The sequence below is a fragment of the Eubalaena glacialis genome, chromosome 9 (assembly GCF_028564815.1).
Source record: "Eubalaena glacialis isolate mEubGla1 chromosome 9, mEubGla1.1.hap2.+ XY, whole genome shotgun sequence".
In the NCBI taxonomy this organism is placed as follows: Eukaryota; Metazoa; Chordata; class Mammalia; order Artiodactyla; family Balaenidae; genus Eubalaena; species Eubalaena glacialis.
Genome location: NC_083724.1, coordinates 51,794,507 through 51,810,105, shown reverse-complemented (window position 1 = coordinate 51,810,105; position 15,599 = coordinate 51,794,507). Strand labels below are relative to the sequence as shown.

At 37.8% G+C, this 15,599-nt stretch overlaps 1 protein-coding gene across 2 annotated transcripts in view; it reads left to right on the top strand.

The window, feature by feature from the left end:
* PIP5K1B (phosphatidylinositol-4-phosphate 5-kinase type 1 beta) overlaps window positions 1-15,599 on the top strand; it is a 571,896-nt gene that overhangs the window by 152,993 nt on the left and 403,304 nt on the right. For both annotated transcript variants that reach the window (XM_061200361.1, XM_061200362.1), the window contains exon 4: window positions 1,921-2,049. The gene's annotated coding sequence lies outside the window, so the exon portion shown is untranslated. The remainder of the gene's footprint in view (window positions 1-1,920; window positions 2,050-15,599) is intronic.

The following is a 15,599-nucleotide window of genomic DNA, read 5'->3' as shown; positions in this document are numbered from 1 at the left end:
TATTTCACTTAGCATAATGTCCTTAGGGTTCATCCATGTTGTACCATGTATCCGAATTTCCTTCTTTTTTAAGGCTGAATAATATTCCACTCTATGTACATTCCACATTTTATTTTTTCATTCATCCATTGATGGATATTTAGGTTGCTTCCATATTTTGGCTATTGTGAACAATGCTGCTGTGAACATGGGTGTACAAATATCTCTCTGAGACCCTGCTTTCAATTCTTTGCAATATATACCCAGAAGTGGAATTGCTAGATTATATGGTATTTCTATTTTTTCAGCTTTATTGAGATATAATTGACATATAGCATTGTATAAGTTTAAGGTGTACATGGGTTGATTTGATACATTTATATTTTGCAAAATGATTACCAACATAGCCTTAGTTAATACCTCTATCACATCATATATTTACCATTTCTTTTTTGTGGTGAGAACATTTAAGAACCTCTACTCTCTTAGTCACTTTGAAGTATATAATATAGTATTATGAGCTGCAATCACCATGCTGTACTTTAGATTCCCAAGAACTTACTCATCTTAAAACTGGAAGTTTGTCCCCTTTGACCAACATCTCCCCTTTTCCCCCACCCCCCAGCCCCTGGTAACCATCATTCTAGTCTCCATTTCTATGACTTCAGCTTTTTTAGATTCCACATGTAAGTGATATTATATGCTATTTGTCTTTCTCTGTCTGACATCTCATTTAGCATAATGCCCTCAAGGTCCATCTATGTTGTCACAAAAGGCAGGATGTCCTTCTTTCTCATGGCTGAATAGCATTTCACTGTGTGTGTATACACTATTGATAAATCTTCGTTATCCATTCATCAGTTGATGGACACTTAGTTCTTTCCATACCTTGGCTGTTGTGAATAATGCTGCAACGAACATAGGAGTGCAGATATCTCTTCAAGATAGTGATTTCCTATCCTTTGGCTATATGCTGAGAACTGGAGTTGCTGGATCAAATAGTAGTCCTATTTTTAATTATCTGAGGATCCTCCATACTGTCTTCCACAGTGGCTGCACCAATTCACATTCCTACCAAGAGTGCACAAGTGTTCCAACTTCTCTACATCCTTATCAACACTTGCTATTTTGCTATTTTCTGTTTTTGTATTTTATAGTAGCCATCCTAATGAGTGTGAAGTGGTATCTCATCGTAGTTTACCTTGTTTTTGAGAGCTGAGGGAATCCATGATGAATTCAGAAGACACAGGTTAGAGTACAAACCCCCTTGACCACATTTCTGGTAGACATCTAGTATCTGGGTGATTCTACAATATCGCCAAATGCCCCCACTATCGTGATCTGTATTGAGTTCATACAAAATGTCAATTTGTCAGATGGGATGATGAGAATCCTAGGTTTTACTCAGCACCAAACTTTACTAATGATTAAAAAGATACAGGCAAGCAACAGGCACAAAACAGAACATTCTTTTCCTGGAGGGTCCTAAAACCACCAGTGTCCAAAAGTGTCCCTTTCACCTACATTAGGACATATTTTGGTGTCAGATCTACATATGGGTTTTGAGCCATATATGCAATTGCTCTCAAAGGAAGCTATATCTGTTTGGGGCCCCCCCTCAGTTTTATACTTCATTTATATTTTATTTATTTATACAGGTAGGAAGTAATTACACAGTTAGGAAATGCCCTGCCCCTCCCATTCTCTAGCCAGCCATGCTCTTAATCCATAAATTCCACATTTATTTACAGCGATCAATCTAAACAGAGCAGGTAATTCATGTTGAAAACACTTTATAAGTGTTTAGACCCTTTCCAAATCTTTCTCCTCCTTAATACCATCGATGGAATTACAGCAATGGTCTGACAGAGACATCCCCTAGTGGGGAAGGAGTGAGTTACAGGCCTGTGTTAATCCTTTTTCTCCCCCTTCTTTCCCCAGGACTCAGATGTGATGTTGCTCACTGACTTCCCTAGAAAAGGCTCCCATAAACTCCCAGGGAACCTGAAGGCCTATTCTGGCTCTGGGGATCTTCAGCTTATTTTTCCTGGGAGTCTTCGTCTAATAGAGGTAAGATCATCCTGTCCTTACACAGCTAGTTGGGTGCTTGCTACTCAGTATTTAAAACTAAAACATATTTTGTTTAGATACATACAGTAGTCACCACTTATCCATGGTTTCGCTTTCTGCATTTTCAGTTACCCCTGGTCAACCACAGTCTGAAAACATTAAACGAAAAATTCCAGAAATAAACAATCCATAAGTTTTAAATTACACACCATCCTGAGTAGATGAGGAAATCTTGGGCCATCCCGCTAGGTGCAGCCCAGGTCGTGAATCATCCCTTTGTCCATCATATCCCACCGGTTGGTTAGTCACTAGCCTTCTGGTCCTTCAGAAGACTGTTGATGGTATCGCAAGGCTTGTGTTCAAGTCACCCTTATTTTACTTAATAATGGGTACAAAGCACAAGAGTAGTGATGCTGACAATTGGAATCCATGAAAGAGAAACAGTAAAGTGCTTCCTTTATGTGAAAAAGTGAAAGTTCCCGATTTAATGAGGAAAGAAAATTGTATGCTGAGGTGGCTAAGAACTATGGTAGGAACAAATCTTCTATTGGTGAAATTGTGAAGAAGGGAAAAGATATTCATGCTAGTTTTGCTGTTGCACCTCAAACTGCAAAATTATGGCCACAGTATTTGGTAAGTGCTTAGTTAAGATAGAAAAGGCATTAAAGTTGTACAGTAAGTATTTTGAGAGAGAGAAACCACATTCACATAACTTTTATTACAGTATATTGTTACAATTGTTCTATTTTATCATTACTTATTGTTAATCTCCTATGGCACTTAATTTACTAAACTTTATCATGCGTATGTATGTATAGGAAAAAAATAGTATATATAGTGTTTTGTACTATCCGTGGTTTCGGGCATCCCCTGGGGGTTTTGGAATGTACCGCCTGCAGATAAGGGGGACTGTTATATGTATAAGTAGGAAATCTGTAAAGAACAGCAAGGGACTGGTTAACCCCAAAGTAAGCTAAATGTGTACTTCAAGGTGGGAAGGAGGGGACGTGGTTAGGGAAGGATGCATAGGAGGCTTCTCAAGTGCTGGAAATGATCTACTTTGTAACCAGGATATACGTACATGGATCTTTATTGTTTTTCAAACTGTAAAATTTTATACTTTTCTGGATGTATGACACATTTTACAATACAAATCATTGAATAAGTTATAATATTCTGGAGATTTCTCAGTGGTTAGAAGACATACCAGTGAATTCGTACAAAAGCAAGCCCATCATTTTGACCTCCATGTTCTTTGGCATATTCCCCAAAGTCAGCATAGGATAGGGAGGTAGTAAAGGGAAAAAAAACCCTAACCTAGGAAAAGGCAGGTCACTGGGATCCCGACGTTCTGCCCTAACACCATAGCTGTGCTTCACTGGACAAGTTACTTACTCTCTCTGATCATCAGTTAGCTCATCTGTAAAATGGGATACTCACACCTGTCCTACCCATCTCTCAGGATTGTGATGAGAATCAAATGAAATAAAATATGAATGTGCTTTAGTCTCAGAGCTTTGTTCTCTTTCACTGAGCATTCACTGAGCAGTTAGAATGCACTGGGCACTGTGGCAGACATTGGGGAAATAATGGGGAATAAAACTCAGCTGCTGTTTTCATGGAACGTGGAGGTTGGTGGGACAGAGAAACAAGTAAATATAGGCTTTCCAGGTGCTCGAATGGGGAAAAGCAGAGAGCACACTGGGAGCACAGAGAAGGGATCTCTACCTAGTCATCACAATTTGAAAATAAGATAGTACCATATATTATATATACATAATATATATGTGTGTGTATTATTTTTAAGGGAATTTTTCTACTTTGGGGCTTAAATAGAAGGCTATAGAAGTTCTATCTTACAAAATATGAATAAAGGATCATTCTTGCCTCTCTCTTGCCTCCTACCTCTACTCCTCCTACACACCTACCTCAATTACAGTACTTTGCCCACTGTAGTGCATTTGTTCATGTGTTTGTCTCTTTCACTAGATCACGGCCTCCTGAGGGCTAGGCTCTGTCTCACTCACCTTTGTGTCAGAGATGCTTGGCCCAGGCATTGCTATTTTTTAAGGACTGAGAATCAAGTCTCCTTTATCATGGCCTCTCCCTACCTGCAGCCCCTCTTTGCCTCTTTAGGCTCTTTTGTATCACCATCCCCTGCTTAATGAAACTCCAGACACTCTGGCCCCCTTCCTGTGCCTCAGTCATACCAAGCTCATTCTCACCCCAGGACCTTTGCACTTGCTGTTTTCTCTTCCTGGAGGGCTCTTGCCTCAGTTTGTTCTTCTCATTCAGGTCTTGGCTTAAATGATGCCCCTCAGGAGAGGTTTTCCGCAACCACTGTATCTAATACCACCTTTTTCTCTATCTTCTCACCTGTCCCCTCTGTCCTATTACCTTGAGTTATTTTCTCCAAAGCATTTCACTACCTGAAATTAGCTTATTTATTTACTTGTTTATTTATTGTCTCTCTCCTCCATTAGAGCAGGGCTCTTCATTTTGTGTGTGTGTGTTTTGTGCTATATCTCCAGTAGCTAAACTATTACCTGGCCTATAGTAGGTACTCAATAAAATTTTTGAATAAGTGATTTAATGGATGTGTAGGTACTGTATAAGTATTTATATAATTGAGATGAATAACTGCTTCTTGAAGTATTTAGCAATGAACAAAGTTGACTCAAGATTAGTGTGCTAATATAGTACCTGATACATAGCAGGCACTCAATAAGTATTTGGCCAATGAATAAATATACAGAATATATAAAGGACTCTTGCAAATCAATTTTAAAAACCCACAAACCAATATATAAGTTGGCAAAGGAAAAATTTCTAGAAGTAATGGGCTTAGCAATGTTGCAGGATTCAAGGTCAATATACAAAAATCAATTATATTTCTATACACTAGCAACAGGAAAGCAACCTTTTTTATTTTAATTTTTTAATAGTTGATTTACAATGTTGTGTTAATTTCTGATGTACAGCAAAGTGACTCAGTTATACACATATATACATTCTTTTTTATATTCTTTTCCATTATGGTTTATCTCAGGATATTGAATATAGTTCCCAGTGCTATACAGTAGGACCTTGTTGTTTATCCATTCTATATGTCATAGTTGGAAAGCAACCTTTTTAAAAGTACCACTGACAAACTGCACCCCAAAAAAGAATACTTAGGTATAAATCTAACAAAATATGTGTAGGATCCGTATGGTGAAAACTGGAAAACACTGATAAAAGAAACAGTGAACTAAATATGTCAAAAGACACATAGCCCTGGGATAAACCATAATGGAAAAGAATATATATATACATTAGAAATCAACTATACTTCAATTAAAAAATAAATTAAAAAAAGACACATAGCATGTTCATTGTTATAATCTCAGTTCTCCCCAAATTAATCTACAGATTCAACATAATCCTAATCAAAATCTCAGCAGAATTTTTTGTAGATATCAACAAGCCGAATCTAAAACGGATATGAGAAGGCAAAGGAATTAGATTAGTCAAAACAACTTTGAAAAAGAGGAACCAACTTGAAGAGTCATGCCAACTGATTTCAAGAATTACTATAAATCTCCAGTAATCAAGACAGTGTGGTATTGGCAAAAGGATAGACAAATAGATCACTGAAACAGAACAGAGAGCCCAGAAATTGACCCACACATGTATGGTCAATTGATTTTTGACAAAGATACAAAATAGTCTTTTCAACAAACAGTGCTAGAACAACTGGACATCTGTAAGCAAAAAAATGAAATTCAACTCATATCCTGTATTATGTACAACAATTAACTAAAAATGCATCATAGACCTAACTGTAAAACCTAAAACTAAAACTTGTAGAAGATAAAATAGGGGGAAAAAATCCTTGTAACCTTGGGTTAAGCAAGGATTTCTTAGACATGTCACCAGCAACATGATCCATAAAAGAGCAAACTGATGAACTTTGCTTCATCAAAATTAAAAACTTCTGCTCTGCAAAAGACACTTCAGAGAGTGAGAAGACAAGCCACAGACTGGGAGAAAATATTTGCAAATCATATATCCAACAAAGGACTTGTATCTATGATATAAAGAGTTTACAAAACTCAATAATAAGAGAACAAACCCCAGTTTTTCAAATGGGCAAAAGATTTGAACAAACACCTTACCAAAGAGGCTATATGGACAGAAAATAATCACATGATAAGATGCTTTTCACTATTATACATTAGAGAAATAGAAATTAAACTGCAACGAAATAGTTTTACATCCACCAGATTATAAATATAAGTTTTACAACTCCAAGTGGTGTGGAAGATGTGGAAAAACTGGAATTCTCATGGCCTATTGATAGGAGTATAAATTTCAACTGACCGACTCTGGTCCATCCAAATTATCTAGGATGATCTCCTTTACTTAAAGTCAACTGATTATGGAGTTTAATCACACCTACAAAATACCTTCACAGAACACCTAGATCAGTGTTTCATTGAATGACTGGGCACTGTAGTCAAGTTGACACATAAAATTGACCATCTCATGTATCAATAAAGATAAATCTTGTAAATATAATGCTGAACAGCAAGTTGCAAAATGATATGTGAGGTATGGTAACCTTTATATGAAAGCTTAAAGTAATCATAACTATTTAACAAAATTGATGTGTACATGGATATATAAAACTATCTGGAACAATGAAAAACTTTATGATACTGTTTGACACTGAGGAGGAAGGAAAGGAATGGAATTGAGGGTGGGTATACTGTATCTGTAATTTTTTTTTTTAAGGCAAGAGACTCCAAAGCAGGGGAGGCATGTAAGAATCTTAATAAGCTTCACCCTGGTATTGCAATTTTTAAACTGTATTATTAGCACTATGTGTGTTTGCAATCTTTCACGATCATTATTTTTAAAAAAATCATAATGATTGCCCTCCTTTGGACAAGCTTGAAAAAGCACGTTTGCACTGTGCAGTCAACTTCGAATCAGCACCACACTGGATAGGATCAGAGAGTAAAAGCTTCTTTTTTTCCCCTAAATGTCAAACACCCTCTTTGGGGGCTACTTCAGGTTTTTTGCATGGATCAGTATTTCAGGGACTGAGCCTCACATCCTGGGAGCCGAGCATGGAAAATCACAGTGTTCATCGTGCTCCAGCCTGTGCCCAGCGGAGAGCATGGAGCGGGGTGTGAGTCATTCTTACTGGAGCCCTGACCTTGGCTGACCTCCACAGTGTCAAGCTCTGTAGCCAAACAGAACTCCTGACTTAAGGAGCTAGAGATAAAGAGGCAGGTGGCTAGTCACATGGCACGTGGCTGCTGATGGAATGAGACTTGTCAGACCTCCCAGGGGGCTCTCACCAGGGCCCGCATGTGTGTTCACACACTAAGGGACACAGCACTGAGCATTCTTCCTGAAGAATGTCAGAAGATTTCTGATTTAAGAGGTGGTTAAGCACAGATCCAGAAATTGCAACCTCCAGTATGCCTGCAGAAATCGATCAATTGACGTTTCAAACAGCAAGGCAACATAACTCCTTTTGCAAAAATTAACTCTTTTTTATGATTCAGAAAAGTACATGATCTTTGTAAAAAATTGGAATATCTGAAAAGCTAGAGAGAAGAAAACAAAAATCCCCCTATGCAGAGTTATTGGTGGTTATCTTCTATTCTTTTTTTCTTTGTCATATATATATTTTTTTTCTATAGTTAATTCATCTTTTCAGCAATGATTATTGAGTACCTACTATGTGCCAGGCTTTATTCTAGGTGCTAGAGATATATAAATAAACAAAACCAAAAAAATCAAGGTCTCTACCTTTATGGAGCTAACAATGAGGAAGGTAAACCAACCATGGAAAAGTAAATACATAAATATGCAGGAGAAATTTAGACTATATGTGGTATAATGGAAAAAATAATACCTAAAAATACCGGACTTGACAATGTGCTGTTCTAAGCCCTTCACCCCATATGTATTAATACATTGAGTAAAACCAGTGTGCATGTGTGTGTTTTCGATGGAAGATCATTACCATAAACCTTTCTGTACAATGGTCAGGAAAGTCCTCTTGCAGGAAATGACACGGGAGTCAAGGTTTACATGAAGGGAAGAAGACAACCAGGGAAGATCCAGGTTAAGGGCTTTCCTGGCAGAAGGAACAGCAAGTTTAAGTTCCATGAGTACAGAATAGTTTAGCATGTTCGTGAAACAGAAAGAAAAAGACAAGTGTGTCTGAAACTTTGGGGAGCAAGGGATAGAGTGGTCTGCAATGACACCAAAGATGTATATTTTGTGATCACACCATGTAGGGCCTTGAGGGCCACAGTAAAGAATTTAACTTTTATTCTAAGACATTAAAAAGACTTTAGAATATTTTAAACAGCAGAGGGACAAAATCTGATTTCCACTGGTTTAAAGATCGCACTGCACAGTGTTTGGCAAATGAATTTTAAGGAGGCAAAAGTGGAAGCAAGAAGACTTAGTTAAAAGTTTCCTGAGGTCATCCAAGCAAGAGGTGATGGTGCATTGGGCCAAGGTAATGGCAGAATAGATGTACAAAAGTGGAGAGAGTTAGGATTTTGTTGAAGTGATACTGTTTTTGTAGTTTTATGTATGCCCTAATTATTTTGCTTAATTTTATAAAATAAAAAGGATTTAGAAAAGTCTTCTAAAACAGAATTTTAAAATGTATCAGCCGTACTTCAGGAGACCCAAGCTGGAGAACAAGCTGGGAAGCCTAAGAATGATAGATCCTGAGAGGATGAAAGGGTAACCCCACACTGTCATTTTGGGGGCTCCAAGGAACTCTTAAGAAGAGAAGAACCAGGCAATTTTTTCCAGCTGTTTCATTCTCTCCCCATCCCAACCCCTATTTTCACACTCTCATTTCAGTATGAGTAAAGGCTTGAACTTTTGTCACAGTTGCCACTCAAGGAAAAATTGAGACCCCGAACTGACACAGTGCTTGTGCCTGACTTACCAACATCTTACAGACAGAATTTGAAGCTTGGGGGCCCTCTTTGCTGAAACTCTGCCCACGCTTAGGTCCATGCAAAGTTGAAGGCAGTTGCAACTGGGGTTTTACCAAAGGCTGTAGAGCTCACATTATGGATCGCTACACAAAGTCACTCTCTAGTACTTCATCCTCTCCTGAGAGCCTGCCCTTTACTATAAAGAGTGACAAGACCAGATATTTCTCCTAGCCTCCCTTGCAGCAAGATTACCAATCTCAGAGTCTTGTCTTGGTTCTTAGATTTATTTCCTAATGACCACAGGATGGCTGCCTCTGTTTCCTAACAAGAGTTTCCTACAGTCTGGATTTTGAATCTTTATGATGTCATTTAACATGGTCTTCTGATCTCTATATTTCCTATAAAATGATAGGTGTAAACCTCAACACATATATAATCCTTGCAACAACTCAAGGAGGCAGTGCTATTAATGTCCCCATCTTACAGAGGAATAATCAGCTAAGGCATAGAAAGTTTCCGTACTAGAGGTCACGTGGTCAGGGTTTGAGTCTAAGCAGATGCTTCTAACCTCTATGCCGCACAAAAGGAAATATATCATAAAGACATTTATGCAACTCCCTTTGCTTGAACATTCTCCAGGAGCAGATAATTGGTTGGCTTGTAAGCCTAGAAATCAATTAAGTCAATTAGCAGCAGTTAGTGAGCATCTACAGCGTGTGCTAATCTAAGCTGTGGGATGCAAAGAGTGACGAGATGATGTTGAAGATTATGATAGCTGCCCTACTGAGAGCTTCCTGTGTACCAGACCCTGGGCTAGGTGCTATGAATACAGCAGTGATCATCACAGTCAAAATGAATTTCGCTATGTATCTCAGTCTTGTGAAAGATGAACCACAGTGTGTTAAGTGCTATAATGGGAATTGTTGAGAGCTGTGTGGTCCATCCAGTGGTCACTAGCCACATAGGGCTATTTCAATTTAAATTAATTACAGTTAAATAACACTTAAAATTCAATCTGTCAGTCTTTGTAGCCACTTTTAAAATGCTCAATAACCATATGTGGCTAGCGGCTACCTATTGGGTAGCACAGATTACAGAATGGAATCATTGCACTAAGTTCTATTGGACAGCACTGGTTTAGAGAGTTGGGAAAGCACAGAGGAGAGACACTGCCCCGTCGAGACTTGGAGGTGAGGAGGGGTATGAGGAAAGGGATCCCAAAGAAAATAATATTTAAGCTGAGACTTAAAGACTGAGTAGTTTTAATCCTTACTGTACTCCTGTAAGATGTCTCATATCCCTATTTAATGAATGAGGAAATGGACTTTGAAAAGTTACAAAATTTGCCCAAAGTCTCAAGAAAAATGTGAGCGGGAACATTTGATCCCAGATCCATCTGTCTACTCAAAACACTAATGATTGAAATGCTAATACTCTAACTAAAGGAACCCTGGGCAAAAGAGACCTCTTTTAGAAGAAATGAGTGACAGCTTCACAAATTTTTTTTTAATTAATTAATTAATTTATTTATTTTTGGCTGCGCTGGGTCTTTGCTGCTGCCTGTGGCCTTTCTCTAGTTGCAGCGAGCGGGGGCTACTCTTTGTGGCGGTGTGCAGGCTTCTCATTGCAGTGGCTTCTCTTGTTGTGGAGGATGGGCTTCAGTAGTTGTGGCACGTGGGCTCAGTAGTTGTGGCTCGCGGGCTCTAGAGTGCAGGCTCAGTAGTTGTGGCACATGGGCTTAGTTGCTCCGCGGCGTGTGGGATCTTCCCGGACCAGGGATTGAACCCGTGTCCCCTGCATTGGCAGGCGGATTCTTAACCACTGTGCCACCAGGGAAGTCCCAGCTTCACAAATATTGATTGAACACTTTGTGCCGTATTTCAAAGCACTTGGTAAGCACTGATGTAGTTTGGGCAGTTTACAAAAACTGGGGCCTCTCACCACAGGGAGTTTGCCATCTCGCTGTGAAACGGGTGCAGAAAAGTGAGTGTACTCTAAGTGCTATGGGAATCACAAGTGGTGGCGATGGCTTCCTGTGAAGACTCCTTCGAAAGAGGAAGAGTTAAGGGGGTCTTGAAAGACCCATTGGGTGTGATATGATATTGCTTACATGTGGAATCTTTAAAAAAGGGTACAATGAACTTATTTATAAAACAGAAGTAGAGTCATGGATGTAGGAAACAAACTTATGGTTACCAGGGGATAAGGGGAGCAAGGGATAAACTAGGAGATTGGGATTGACATATACACACTATTATATATAAAATAGATAACTAATAAGAACTTGCTGTATAGCACAGGGAACTCTACTCAATTCTCTGTAATGGCCTGTATGGGAAAAGAATCTAAAAAAAAAAAGAAAAATAAGACCCATGGGATGTGAATAGCAGGAGCATTCCAGGATGGAGGAAAGGCTTGTAGCAAGGCTTAGGGTGGGAGTATACAAGGCCAATGCCAAGACCACAGGTAATACCTCCATCAGGTTGGAGATTTATTAAGACGAGATGACTCAGTCCTTTCTGCAGGCATGGAATTTCAATGCAAATTCTTCCTGAACAACATTTATGGGTATGTTTATAAACAGATCAATTCACAGGCAGGTCAAAGACATTGCTGATTTCCCCCTGATCTTAGAGAGCATCACTGATATCACAGCAGAGTCTGTCTCTTTCCAACAGGAAAGTCTTCAGGAACATAAACACGAGAGGTTTTGGGGGTGATGCATTTTTGATTTCAGAAGCATCATGGTGCTGCCCCTGTCTCTCACACCCCTCTTCAAACCCTCAAATGGACCCCAGCTCCAGAGAGGGAAGGACATTTAATCATAGAGTGCAAAATTAGTTTTGGGAATTTTAAATCAATATACTGTTATGCACTTCACTCTATGGGAAAAATAATGCAATTAACAAAAAAATCAGAATTGACTTGTGAACAGTGCAAATACGACACATCAGTGTTGTACCAACGTTTTTTATAGTAGTGTTCACTCTTCACAAACTGTCTATTGTGTTCCATTTTTTTGTCTTAAATTAATTCATGTACATCTTTTTGCACATCAATATAGTCCAAATAATATTTCCTTCTAGTGATAGTCTGTAACATAATGCCTTTAGTTGTTGACTGTTGAGTTTATTTCTTGTCACTATTAATATCAATGCAATGAATAGTTTTGAACAATCATTATTTTTTAAGTTATGTAATTTTCTTAGAATATATTCCCCAAAGTAGGATGTCTGGGACATAGGTATTAATAAGTGTATGCTTCTTGTTAGTTGCTCTCTAGAAAGACTATGCCAGTGTTCATTTGGTGTATCTGTTCCCCCAAAACCCCATCAACACTGGGTTTTGTATTATTCCTTTGCTTTCAGTAATTTAAGGTATTTGGAGCCATGGAGAATCTCAGCCCTGTTAGCTTAGGGACTTAGCCTTTCTGCCTCAACTGCTTCATTTGAGAATGTAAATAAGACTAATTTCCTGGGTTGGGGATTGCATGAGATAGTTCAGGAGAAGCAGCTGGCACAGGGCCTGATACACAGTATGTGTATAGGCAGCCAATGTCTACTCCATGTCCCTTAACAGGGATTCAGAGGTACCTTAGAGCTCTCACTTTGCGTTTTCCCTTTATTGCTGCTGAGGTTAAGCATTTGTTTCAGGTAATTATCATTGGAATACCTATAGAATATGTAAGAACTACTGTCCCTTCCCACTCTTCTCCATCTCCTCTGTCCCACAGGATGCCCCAGTCTTGAACTAGACTCTGTCATCCTCTCTTTGCCACCTGGTCCAAGAGAATCACCACAGCATCCAGACTTGAGGTCCAGTGCTAACAGGATATAGCTGAGCATCCTCCTTACAAACCCAAAGTTCCAGACTCACAGACTCTCTGAGTTCAAAGGAAGCCACAATGGTTATCATCCAACTTTCATTTGGATGCTTGACAGCTTCCCATCAGCATAAGTGGTCTCTTCTTAAAATTGATTAAATAATGCCTATTGGGTAAATACTATGATGAATTTAAGGTGAGGCTAGTATTTGGTCTCTCTATTCTTGGCCCCCAAGCAGCACAGCGTTCTTATACACTATGGTCAATTCTCACATAAATTTTTTATCACTTAGCCAAATTTTGAGAAACATTTTAAGTTCTGAATGTCATAATTAAACAGGGTAGGAAGCAGTCTTCTGTTGATAAAACTCAGTATTTTATTTAACTGAATTTCTCCCATGTAGTTTATGTAGTTATGAAACATCTAAGGTCTACCTCCTTCTAGTTAATAGATGGTGTCTAAGATTGATAAATCAAGAAATAGAGGCTTGAGTATATTATTAAAATTATAAAAGTGGAAACTATTACAAAACTAAGAAACACAAAAATTGGGAGGCAGAAAGGAGGAGAGGATATGAGAGTTAGTAAAACCGTGTTAATTTTCTTCTCTTTCAGAGCAGCAAGTCAGATACTTTTTAATTTGATAGCTCAATTAACAAAAGTATAACTATATTATTTAATGTTAAAATGAGAGCCACATGAAGAACAAAAAACCAGAAACTTAAAAATGGTCTTCTTTAGAACTAGAGGTTGGATGGTGAGTAGGAAGGAAAATCTTACTTTTAATTTTAGATTCTTATATGGTTTGAATTTTTTGACATATGTATGTTATTTTTTTCCTTTTTAAAACACTGCTTTATTGAGATTAATTTACATACCATTCCATTCACCCACTTAAAGTGTACAATTCAATGTTTTTCAGTATATTCACAGAGTTTGTACATTCATCACTGCTATCATCTTCAGAGCGTTTTCATCATCCCCCCACAAAATCCAGTACCTATTAGCAGTCACTCCCATTTCCCCAGGAAGTTCCCCTCTCCCCAGCCCTAGGCAACCAATAATCTATTTTCTGTCTTTATAGATTTGCCCATTTTCAACATTTCATATAAATAGAATCAAACAACCTGTAGATTTTTGTATCTGGCTTTCTTTGAATTAGCATAATGTTTCAAAGTTCATCCATGTAGTAACACGTATCAGTACTCCATTCCTTTTTATTGCTGAATAATATTCCTTTATATGGATATACCACATTTTGTTTTTTGTTTTTTTGTTTTTTGGGTTTTTTGAATTTTTGAATTTTATTTTATTTATTTTTTTATACAGCATGTTCTTACTACTTATCCATTTTATACATATTAGTGTATACATGTCAATCCCAATCTCCCAATTCATCCCACCACCACCACCCTCTTCCACTTTCCCCCCTTGGTGTCCATACGTTTATTCTCTACATCTGTGTCTCAATTTCTGCCCTGCAAACCGGTTCATCTGTACCATTTTTCTAGGTTCCACATATATGCGTTAATATACGATATTTGTTTTTCTCTTTCTGACTTACTTCACTCTGTATGACAGTCTCTAGATTCATCCATGTCTCTGCAAATGACCCAATTTCATTCCTTTTTATGGCTGAGTACTATTCCATTGTATAATATTCCTTTATATGGATATACCACATTTTGTTTATCCATTCATCAGTTAATGGAGATTTGGATTGTTTTTACTTTTTGGCTATTGTAAATAATGCTACTATGAACATTTGTATACGCATTTTCCTGTGGATGCAAGTTTTCATTTCTCTTGGGCATATTACTCTAGCAGTGAAATTGCTGAGTCATATGGTAACTCTATGTTTAACCTTTTGAGGAACTGTCAGACTGTTTTCCAAAGCAATTGCACCTTTTTTATATCCCCACCAGCAATGTATGAGAGTTCGCTTCTCCACATCTTCACCAACACTTGTTATGATGTCTTTCCAATCTAGCCATCCTAGTGGGTGTGAAGTGGCATTTTGTTGTGGTTTTGATTTACATTTTCCTAATAGCTAATAATGTTGAGTATCTTTTCATGTACTTATTGGCAATTTGTATACCGTCTTTGGAGAAATGTCTGTTCAGCTCCTTTGCCCTGTGCACATGTTATTTTCACCTTTAAAAAATAGTATAAAATATATTAAAGCAAAGTAAGCAAATACCAAATGTTAGAGGTAATGGTCTCTGTGTGAAGAAAATTAAGTTATTTCTTTTTTGCTTTTCTAATTTTTTCTAAAATTTTAAAACATGCATAGTTTTTATTCATCATCAAACATTGACATTTCCCTCATTTCTTTATCTTTCTCTGATTTGAAAAAGTAGCGCAAGGAGTTTTTTTTAAAAGGAGACACAATATTAACCTAAAGGCAATAATAGCTAATATTTTAGCGGATTTCCCTCCAAGATATTTTACTAGACTTTCTGTACTTTTTGAGGTTGTAGCATACGTGCAATTTCAAATTATGCCTTTTATTCTTATCATAATATAGTAAATAAGCCCCTGCATATCAAACAAAGCTCTTTAGCCATTTCTTCTGAAAGTTTCTAGAGGAAATGCCACTAAATCTTTTGGTGTGCAGAATGGTCATGAGAGAGGGCTTCTGTCTTATATTTGTTGCTTTAGAATTAAGGGAAAAAATTAGGTCACACACCTAATACATACTGTCCCCAAGCTGTGGAAAACACAAACCCAGTAGAACTTGTTGAGGACATAGCCTGGTCTTTTGC